Raw genomic sequence first — 11275 nt, forward strand, 5'->3', positions numbered from 1 at the left:
GACCCTTCCAATCCAGACTAAATAAGGACAAAAATCCTCCTCTCCTCAGTAAGGTGGAGCTGGAATGGAAATCAGGGAATGCAACACCAAACCCCTCCCTCTCCAATGAATATTTCACCCATTCATTTTTACACCCTATATAACAACTTCCAAAGAAACTCAGGGCAGCTACTCACCTGAGCCTGCCTGCTCTCCCCTTAAGAGCATAATATCTATCCCTTAATAAATCCTTACTTTAGCTTCTCAACCTCCATGTCTCATCTCTAAATTCTTTCTGCGACAAGACAATTCTTTCTGAGACAAGAACCTAACCTCTGGCAACATTATCTCCTAGAGAGGCTTTTAATGCCTCCCCACCCCACCCAGAGATTGTGGTCTAATTTATCTGAGGTATGGCCTAGGCAGGGAAAGCCCTCTGAAGCAGCAGCATGTACAAAAGCCTCAAGGTGTAAAACTGCATCAATCGGGAAACTACAAATAGTTCCATAAGACAGGCAGGAGGAGGGTACATCAGGAAGTGCTGGTAGATAATACTGAAGTCAGGTCATGCAGGACGCTGTATGCTAAGGTGAGAAGTTTGAAATTTATATAGAGGGCAATAAAGATCTATTGAAAGACAGAGATGCATAATCAGATGTGCTTACATTTCTAAAGGATCACTTTGGCTGAAGTGTGGAGGATGGATGTTTGAACCGATATCAGACCAGAGTCAGGGAAACCAGTTGAGAAGTGTTCTAGTAAAGCAGGTGAGAAATGAGGGCAGAGTACCTAGGATGGAGACTGAGTCAAAGGGACAGATTCAAAAGATATTAAGGCAGTAGAACTAAAAAGACTTGGTGATTAACTAAATGTCAAAGATGGAGGAAAGGAGTCATATGTGTCTGTGGGTGGGAGGTGTTGTCCAGGTTGATCCTAGACCAGGTGTATGATCAGGCCACCCAAGATGACTGTGTCCCTGCTCCCTGGACATCCCCTGCTCGACCTGTCCCTGCTTCACCTACACCCTATTCACATGACTGACCTTCCCCTATAATCATAGAGCCTAATTAGTAAATACCTACATACTTGCCCCTGGGCCCCAGCTAGTGATTGTTCTAATCTTTAGATCAGAATGGCTCCCCTTTGATAGTTTAACAAAGGGAAGAACTCCTCCGCCTGAAGGTACTTAGCCCAAGGGGTGAAGAGGGCTGTGCCACTCTGCTGGTTTCCCTGGTAACTGATGGGCCATTCTGACACCAATTCCCACTATAATTGGTTGTCTCCCTATTCCCCCTCCTCCCAGCAAAGACTGTTGCTGGCTTGTCCTACCTGCCTGCCCTACCTGCTGTCTGCCATCCACAGTGGGGTGTCAGTCCAGGACCCTTTTGCTTCAGGAGCAAAATATCTCCCTTCTGTTAAACCATTGATGCCGTTGTCATTGACTCCAGGCTCTTTCTTCAGTCTTGAGGCTGGGCAAGGACAGGGCTTACAGGCCTGCAGGGTGCAGCCCAATAGCAGGATCTAGATAGACCTATGTATATCTAATAAACTAATGCCACCCATCAATTCCTTGGGGTCCTCAGTTAAGAAATGTGAGTTATTACTGTTAATATGACCACATTTATATACCAAGATAGTGGTCTGGGGAAACTTGAGGTAATCCTAGGACGACTCCAAGATTTCCAGCTTAGGGAACTGGGTGAATACATTTTACTGAAAGCTTCTCCAGAAAGTTCTCAAAATAATAACAGGAATCCAAGACTGAGCATGAGGGTCAGGCCTCACTGATGCTGGAGCCAGTGTGGTTTTGGGTCCTACATGGCTCTGGACCTACATGCTACTTACTGTTCTGCCATTCACCCAATTCAATTCTACTCTTTAAATCTGATTCTTTCTGTCATGTGACCAATGGCAGATTCTTTCTTTGTGGAAGCAGGATGATACTGACATATTAGCCATAGTGGTTCCCAGACCAGTATTTCCTGTTATGCTTTTCTCATTCCTCCCACCCATACTAGAGGACTGCTTGGGCCACAGAGAGGATGAATCAATCAGATGAGAAGCAAAAGAATTATATGCTAATGGGAATCCCTGTGCCCTACCAGCCTGAACCAATTTCTTGGGGGCAACCATAGAACCTAACAAATAGATATGAAGGCTCAAAAATAAACAGGACCTGTGCCTAACTTGCTGGGTAGAGCCCAGAGAAGTGGCAAGCCCTGCAGTGTTATTTCTCACCAACATGTAAAAAGGGCAATAGAGATGGATGTGTGATGAGTCTACACAAACAAGCTTGAGACAGCCTCCTGAGACTCCCCGGAGTGGTGTGAGGTGCAGCCAGGAGTTTCCCATGTATCAAAGAAAGTAGCTGAGAGAGAGCTGAACTTGGAGAGACTTAGTGATCAGGACAAGAATGCCTCAACAGTGAATGAATACCACAGCAGGAAGAAGAAACAACTCAAACATAGATGTCATCTGCAGCTGGGGTGGAGAGGATTGGTATTCTGAATTCACTAAGGAAACCCTGAATTGGCTGAGATTGCTTTAAAAAAGACTAAAGACTGAAATTAAGTTTCTGCCAACTGGCTGAATGGAAGCTGAAAACAGAGGAAAAAATGTTACATTGCCAGCACAAGTAAGTAATATGGACTTGTAACCAAGCAGGACCCCCAGGGATAGCCCCCTCCCCTATGTCCTCTGCTTTAACGCCTCTCTGAAGTACCCAGATAACAGTACCTGATGCACATTTCCTGAGTTGTTTTGCAGATGCGAAAACCTCCACCAAATAGAAGTTAACTACTTGATGACTATAAGCACGTAGCCGAGGACCTACTGGAGCCTGAGGATTGATAATGTTAATCTCTGTGATACCGCCCTGTGACCTCACCATCAACCAATCAGAGAATTGTGCACGAGCTGATCACATATCCTGGGACACCTCTCCCTCATCTGGCCTTTAAAAATGCTTTCCTGAAACTCATTGGGGAATCGGTGTGTTCTGAGCACTAGATGCCTTGGGCTTCTTGCTTGGATCCCTGCAATAAATGCTACACTTCCCTTCACCACAACCCCGTATCAATAGATTAGCTTTACTGTGGGTGGGTGAGAGGACCCAAGTTTGGTTCAGTGACAAGACTGAGACTCACATCTACTATATTTTCTTCCAGTTGAGGCTCTTCATAAAGGAAGGAATCTAATTGCCCCAGTTACGTGCAAGGCCAAGGGGTCACGAGTCAGTGAGGATATTGCTGTCCCTGAAGGGTCAGGTACTCATCCCTAGTCCAACAAGGAGAAGCAGGTCTGAAGTTTATTAGTAAAGGTAGGTTGACTTTAAAAGAAATCTCTGTGGCTTAACATAAAATGGTTTCATGGTTTATTTCAATAGTGAGAAATAAACATGAGTGACATGGATTGTGGGGTCTGATGTGGATTATGGTAGAGTGGCAGGAGGACTCTGCTCCAGGCAGTCACTTGGATATCCAGGCTCTCTCAATTACATAGCTCTGCCATCTTTTAGGGCCTCTGAATCCTCCACTAGATCCTATTCATCAAACAGATTTTGCAAAGAGAGTGAATGGAAGGTTGTTGGGGACATTTCAATGGGCAGGCCTAGAAATGGCACTTGACATTTCAGATCACATGCCATTGGTGAGAACTGTGACGGACCCCCACCTAGAGCAGAGGAGCAGGGAAGGGCAGTCTGGTGGTGTGCTCAGGAGGACGAGGAGACACTGACATCAGTCAGCCAAAGTCGGCTTACCAGGACGGAAGGACAAAGGACGGATGAAGGGCCAAGCCAGGTGGTGCCAGTTGTGCTTTCTCCCTCTGTGTATGGCTGTGTACCATGCTTTTCACTAAGTAGACACTTAACGAGCAAAATCTATAGTAACAAGAAGTTCCCTGAAGGAGCATCTGTTTTTAGAGCAGAAGTAGCCAGAATAGACAACTGACTCTACAGAGAAGACAGGAAGAAGTGAAGTTCCTCATGCTAAAAGCTGCCTAACTGAAGGTTTCAGACAAAAGCAAAAAAGCACAAGCAAATCACTTTGAAAGCTGTAATTACGTATGCTGATTACAGCCATAATGAGCCATAAAGCTTGGAATTTCATACTGTGTCAAAGCCTCCAGGTATGGCACATTCTTGAATCTCATTTTTATTCTAACCAAAATGTGAGAAGCCAACCAACAACAAGCCAACTGAAAAAGCCAGAGTTCCCTTGACAGATTTTGCTCTTAAAGGAATACAGACCCGAAACACTCAAAAAGAACCATCAAGATGCAACCCCCAACCTTCCTGCTTTCCTTCCAAAGTACAAACCTTCCAAAGTACAAAATATCGACAAAGCATACCTACAATACAAATTGTGGTGTTTTCTTTTGTAAATTACAACCCACTTTTAAAAATGAATAAAGTAAAACATCTGAAAAATATTAAAGTGTTTCAGACATACATGTTTAGGAGTTGCAAGCTGAGGAATTCATGCAAGTGTTACTTTTTTCCTATTTGCTATGGGTTTTCAAAAACTTAAGGTTTCTCTGAAAATGGAGAAGAAGAATATTAGCTATACTATTCTGTAGCTTAAAAAGATTATTTGTTTAACATACAAACATCTTGTCCTCTTCCTTTAAGCTTTTAAGATTCTAATTTGAAAATCCGCATAAACGGTTACATTTTCAGTTACAGGTATACATGGTCAGCCTGCAGTTAGCCAGAAAATTCTATTCTGTGAGCATTTTGTCTAAAGAGGCTTTGCCAGAAATGCTTATTAAATGAATAAATAATGAAATTGAACCAACTGGACTGCACGTGTCCTTGGCTGATCTATAGATCTTCTGAAGCAAGAACTGCTTCACATTTTATCTTTGGATGAATATTACTACCAACCATTAACTTACCCTTTCAAAACTTTCATTCATTTCCCCAAGGAAACTCTCTGAACCCCAAAATGCTAAAAGAAAACTGTCAAGATTTGTATTCACAGGCTTCTAGGGGCTGTCTGAGTGTCACCATGGAGGTTACCTTCATGTTGAATGGCTTTTTGGCCAAAGCCCACTGGCCACCCAGCCCAAGTCTATGTAAGGCAAGAGGCTAGTTTCCTTCTGATGAGGAAATGCATTCTCTCTCCCAGGGAGTGACCTTATCAAATTTTAAGGTTACAGCTTATCTCCTTCCTGTCTCTTAGAGTATTTGCTCAACAACTGAGATAAGTTATCTTTATGAGCTTAAGAGCAGACCCTCCTTATAGCCTACAGAATACGGACCCCACTATAACGTCCCTCCTGAGCATTCTGAAAATTATCTCTCTTCTTCCATCTAAACCTTTTATTCATTCAAAATCTATATCGATTTGACCTAAACTGCAATGGAGTACATATTGTTGCTATTTTGGAAGAATTTACTAAGCAAATAAACAGTAAGTGTATCACAAAAGGAAGTTAGATATGGTGCTTCATGAGCTCCAATTTAAAAAGCACTCTCAACACACAACTCATTTTATCCTCATAATCATCCTATGAAACAGATTTTCTTGTCCCTGCTTTACAGACAAGGAAACTGGAGCTCAGAAAGGTAAGGTGACTTGCTCCAGGTTACATAGATTGAGTTGTCAGTAAAGACACAGACATCATCATCATCATTATAAACAATAATAATAGCATTTAAAATTTATTGGCCAATGATTGTGTAACAGGTATTATGTTACCTGTTTTTTAAGCATTATTGAATTTCATTGTATAATCAGCCTATAGGTTAGGTATTATTATCTTTCCCATTTTATAGATGAAAAACAGTGTCTCAGAGAAATAAAGCAACTTTCCCAAGGCCATACAGCTAATAAGTGTTGGGATATGTTTACCCTGTCTAAGAAAATAAGCTGTATTTTAGAAACTTGGCAAATCCATTTTTTAGAGGTAGTTATCAATAAAAAATAACTCAACCTATTTGTTATAAAAAATTTGGGAGGTGCTCTAGATAGAGTATTATTGGCAGTCTGAGCTACCATAAGATATAAAACTAAATTTCTGTATTGATCGATTCAGATTTACCACTTCTCCCAAATTCCCCCAGTTTTGGAACCAAGTAGAATCCTGTGGGGCCCTGCCAAATACAAAGACCCTTCCATGTCCCCTGCCTCTTATTTATAGAAAAGCTGAAGTCTCCCAGGCCTCCAGACTGTGGTCATGACATAAGATGCTCCATCTTGAGCAGTACTAAATCCATGGCTAGCACAATTCCAAGATCTGGCCTCAAGAGAATGGGATTAACACTATTGCTCATAATAATCTATATTTTTGTGGGGATCAAAATAATTGTAGCTTGTTCTGCCTGTGTATGTAAGTGGGCAACTAAAACTGTCAGCAAAGAGATGGTACAAACCCATGCTGACATCTTCCACTCTAAGAATATGGCCACTATGTCAGCCATATAGAAGACAGACCTTCACCCATAATCCCACAGAAATGGAATGACGTTCTGACAAAGTAGGGATTTGTAAGCAGCTTTTGGGAGGAAAGAGCTCTTTGCAGGAAAGAGCTCTCTGCAGGGGACCCTTTTTGGCTTGTCACTAACCTTAAAGCAGGCACCCTCATGCTCTACTCATCTCCAGCACTAGCACACCTTTCAAATCTTTTGATCACACAATACCTTGCCTAACCTGTTGATTCTTTCCATAGGTCAAAGAAGTAGGAATGAAGAATAAGTAATTAACAGATGACCAGATCTCTTCCCTAGCTTCCCCTTCAGTAATCTGGTGAACAAAATGTGTGAACAAGATAACATCCAAGGAAAGATCCCAAGAAGTCAACAAACCTGCATGCAGTGGGGAATGGTGATGACTCTGACTCCCATCTCAACGATTAACGAGATTACTTCCCTATATCCCTTTAAAAACTTTCATGGTCAAACAGAATCTTTGGAGATGGTTTTTGGTGGACATTGAGTCCACCATCTCCTCAGATTACCAGCATTCTGATTAAAAGCAACTTTCCTTTCTATGAACATTTGCCTCTCTCGGATATTGATTTTCAAGTGGCAAACAGAAGGACCTGAGTTCAGTAACAATTTGAATTAGTGATACTTTATTATAGTTCTGGCATTTTGGAGGGATGAGAAACCTCCAAATGTATAATTTGCAAAGGCATATTCTTGTAATTGCTTTGATTTGCTTTTAGTCATCATGTTTAATTCCTTTTGAAATTTCAAACCTCATGGAGAAGAGGATATGAGATTTTACACACACCAAAAGGCAGCAAAAGTTAGCATTGCTATAGTTAATTCTCCTCTCTCTTCTCACACACACACACACACACACACTCCCTCATCTCTGGTCTTAGAGATTTCCACCAGCACTTACAGGATAGCACACACACACGGACAGACACACAGACAGTAACTCATAGCAAACTAAGCCCCTACTACATGTCCACCAGCACAGAATATTAGAACATATAATACTCCTCCTGGAGCAAACAATCTGACTGGGGAAATAAAGCTCACAAAAGAAGAGCTGAGGGAAAACTTAAAGCATCAAGAGCTACCCAATGGTCAGTTCTTAGGGCTTTTCATCACAATCATCTTGGGAACTTGTTCAAATGCATCTCCAGAGATCTGGCAGATCGAGTCTGGCTAGGTACTGCTCAAATTCACTTTGAGAGAGGATTGGTAATGCCATGGACAGAACCTGAGAGTGTGGTTTCCTAATGTCTTATCTTCAAAGCAGGGCCAAAAGGCAAACATGGCAGGCCATGAGCAAAGATAGAGGGGTGTTCATCCAATTTACAGAGGAAGCAAATCTGAGAGGGCTAGTGACAAAGACTAATCCTAATAATCTAACTGCAATCCTATGAAAATCAATCAGGTAGAATTCCTTGAGTGCCACTCCATGCCCCAGGCAGGCAGCAGAAGGTAATACCCATATCTCACTCACACATGCACAAATGGACACTCATCCTCACTGTGCACACAGGTAGGTACCCTGCTGCCAAACCGAGTCCCTGTTCTAGTGTCTGTGTCCCAGTAGAGAACTGCTTGCCACTCTGCCTGGCCATCCTCACATTATGTGGCAGCAAGCCTTTTCCGCTTGCAAACCTCTAAAATCCTAACTGGACCTCGCAGATAAAATCCCTGAGGCTGCCAGGCCTCTGGAGGAGCCTGCTCTGTGCATAGGAGGAGACAGGAGGCCAGATGTGGTGGTCACAGAGATGGGCTGTCCAGACCCCGCCTCAAAGAAGGACTTACCACCCAGCTCCCAGGAGTGAGGCAGCAGACAGACTCCAGCTGTCAGCTCCTTTTGGGTCGGCCTCAGCTGCAGAGAGTTACCTCACCTGAGATCACATCCTTCCAGGGACAACCTGCATCCAATGACTGAACAAAGCAATGGTGTAAAAGGGCCAAGCCATCGCAGCCCCCCACAGGACAGCTCTGAGGAACAGTCCTTGCTCCAGAACCTCCCCACCAGGTTGGCCAATGCTTTGACAGGCCTGTTTCGCGGTTCAACTTCGTCCCCTGCTCAATCCTGCTTCTCTCCTTTCACTTCACGGTATTAAATGCCTAATAAATAGCTTGCACCTCGAACTGTTTCAACATCTGCTTCGGGAGAATCCACCCTGAGACACCAGGCCAGGCTAGTTCAGTGACAAGGCCAGGTGCTTGGAAGAGAAAAAGGCAAGGGACTTCTGGGGTGCTTGGTCAGAGCTGCCACTACTTTGACGGTCCCCAAGAGGCAAAAGTTTGATTGGCTCTAGCTACAAGTAAGTCTCTGGCATTAAACTATCTACATAGATTTGTCCAGGCCCCTGGTACTGAGGATAAATCTGATGACAGAAAGGCAGGTGGAGGGGGCCTCATCCCTGGGGAGAGATGTGCATCACTATAGAGGACTGGTTAAATGCATTAGGATACACCGCTATACTAGAATGATCCATAGCCCTTAAAAAGAAAGATGTAAAAGTATATTTTCTGGCATGTGAGAATGTCCAAAACATATTGTTATCTGAATTTTAAAAAGCAAGTTTTAGAACAGCTTTTGTCATCTGACCCCATTTTAAAAGTTAACACAGTGTAGTCCCATTGTAAATAAATTATAAGAATTTGAAATATTTTGATATAAAAACATTTCCATCCCAGTTTATGCACAACATTTGAAATAATACAAATCTCCCCAAATTAAAATGTCAAGGATCACATAATTTCAAAACTTGAAGGCCAAGTGTACGGTAAGCCATATTTATACTATTGCCACATGGTGGCGCCACTTTAGCTGATAAACAGAAATTTTGGCCTTCCTTTGTCAAGACTGATCTCAAATTATGCAAATTTCTAATTACATTGGGCCCTCAGGAATACATTCCTTGCATAAAACAAGATGCCCTGAATACTGGTAGGTAGAACATTTGGAAGAAGACATACCAAACTTAACTGGGGTGATCCCTGGAAAGTGGAAATGGGGAGGGTGGATGTCACCTGTCCACATTCTGTACTGCTACTTTTAGTCTTTTTACAGTCAGTAAGAAAGGATATATAACAGAAAACAATTTCTGATGAAAATAAATGTCTTCTTTGGATTCTTAATTAAAACCCCAAGTGCATTTCAAATGCCAGGCAGATGGCAGATGGCACACACGAGGCAGAGCAGGAGGCATGTCATCCTCTGGCCAGGCATCTGGTGCTCCATACGAAAGAGTCAAAGCCAGAGGAATGTGAATGCCTCAGCCCCTCTGGCCCTAGCAGTGTCTCTGCCTTGCCCAAGGTTTCCTCCCAGGCTCCCTCAGCACAGCAGCCTCTAGCCCAGAGGGCATGCACGCAGCCACTGGACGGTACAACCTCGCCCCTGCCCTGATGCTGAGCCTAGGGCTTCCATCAACCTCAGAGGAAACACCTGGACAGGAAAATTCCTGCCAGAATTGGCTGAAGCCCTGATGGAGCTCTACAACACTGTGCCCCTCAGGCCCTCAGAGCAGGGTCAGGAGTCAGGCTGAGCGAGTACTAACAGCAGCAGCTCTCATTTGAGAGCTTACCTTACCCTGTGCCAGGTATTGTAGTGAATGCTTTATATACATGATCCCATTTAATCTTTAATCCTCATAGTCATCCCTAGGTGGGTACAGGTATGACCCTATTATACAAATGCGGAAACTGAGACAGACCAGAGAGGTTAAAGACACCTACTCAAGGTCATACCAAAAGTGATGGGTTTGATTCCAGGTCTATCCGCTTCTCCATCCACACTTGAGCCCTGAAGCAAAGCAGGGCCGAATCTTTAATAGCTTGCTTAAGTTTCAACGGATGGATATTATTACTGGCTTAGAGCCTTTGGACCCAAATCTTAATAAATTGCTGAGCTAGAGATGGACCAGATCCCTAGAAATATTGCCTCTCCATCCATTCATTCATTCATGCATTCATTCAAATCTCTACGCAGATAACAGGCTGCTTTTTTTCTGGTCACATATTAGGTCAAGGATATGTGGATGAGTCCAAGGTCCTTGTTAATTAGGAGATCCTTGGCAATATTTACACCTTCGAAAGTGAACATGCCATAAGAGATCATCAGTAGTCAGGAGACAGAGCCAAAAGACCAGAAATGGGAGTCAAAGAAGAAATTCTGAAACTGGAAATGGTAGGAAACTGAGTACATAGTTAGCCTCAAACCCTGAACTGAAGGCCTGCTATGTAAAAGCACATGGCATAAGAGAACTCAGTGCTGTGAGATTTCCAGCTCATGTGTATGTCAATGCCACAGACAGCAAGGGGGCATGTATTTCCATTGCTCTCCCTGGGTTATCTGATTTGCTAAATCAAGAGCTCTTTGAGGACAGGAACAAGTAGCACATCCCCAGTCTTGAGCACAGGGCCAGGCACAGAGCTGGGGGTCAATGAATGTTGGCTGAACCAACCTCTACCCACTGTCACAAGGAGGCACTTGATTTTGTTTTCTGCTTAGTTTTTTCGTTGTCCATTCAGGGAAGATTTTGGATATATCGGCACATGCTAGAGACAAAGGGAAATTCAAAAGAAATCGACACTATTGTCCATGCTCTTGAGGGACTAACATCCATATTGGGAGATAAGATGAACCACAGGCACCCAACACAGTTACATAAACGTATTGGGAAGTACCAGCCATCCTCAGCTCCCAAATGCAAGTCTTAGGACCAACTCAACCATTCAGATAGCGCTGTTATGCCTGCCCAGTTCACAGGGACTGTATGCAATTCAGGATTGCTCAAAGATATCATAACATAGAAAGTGGACACTGGTGAATCTGAATTAAACCCCTTGCATGTCATTTACTAACTT

Source organism: Camelus ferus, chromosome X, assembly GCF_009834535.1.
Source record: "Camelus ferus isolate YT-003-E chromosome X, BCGSAC_Cfer_1.0, whole genome shotgun sequence".
NCBI lineage: Eukaryota > Metazoa > Chordata > Mammalia > Artiodactyla > Camelidae > Camelus > Camelus ferus.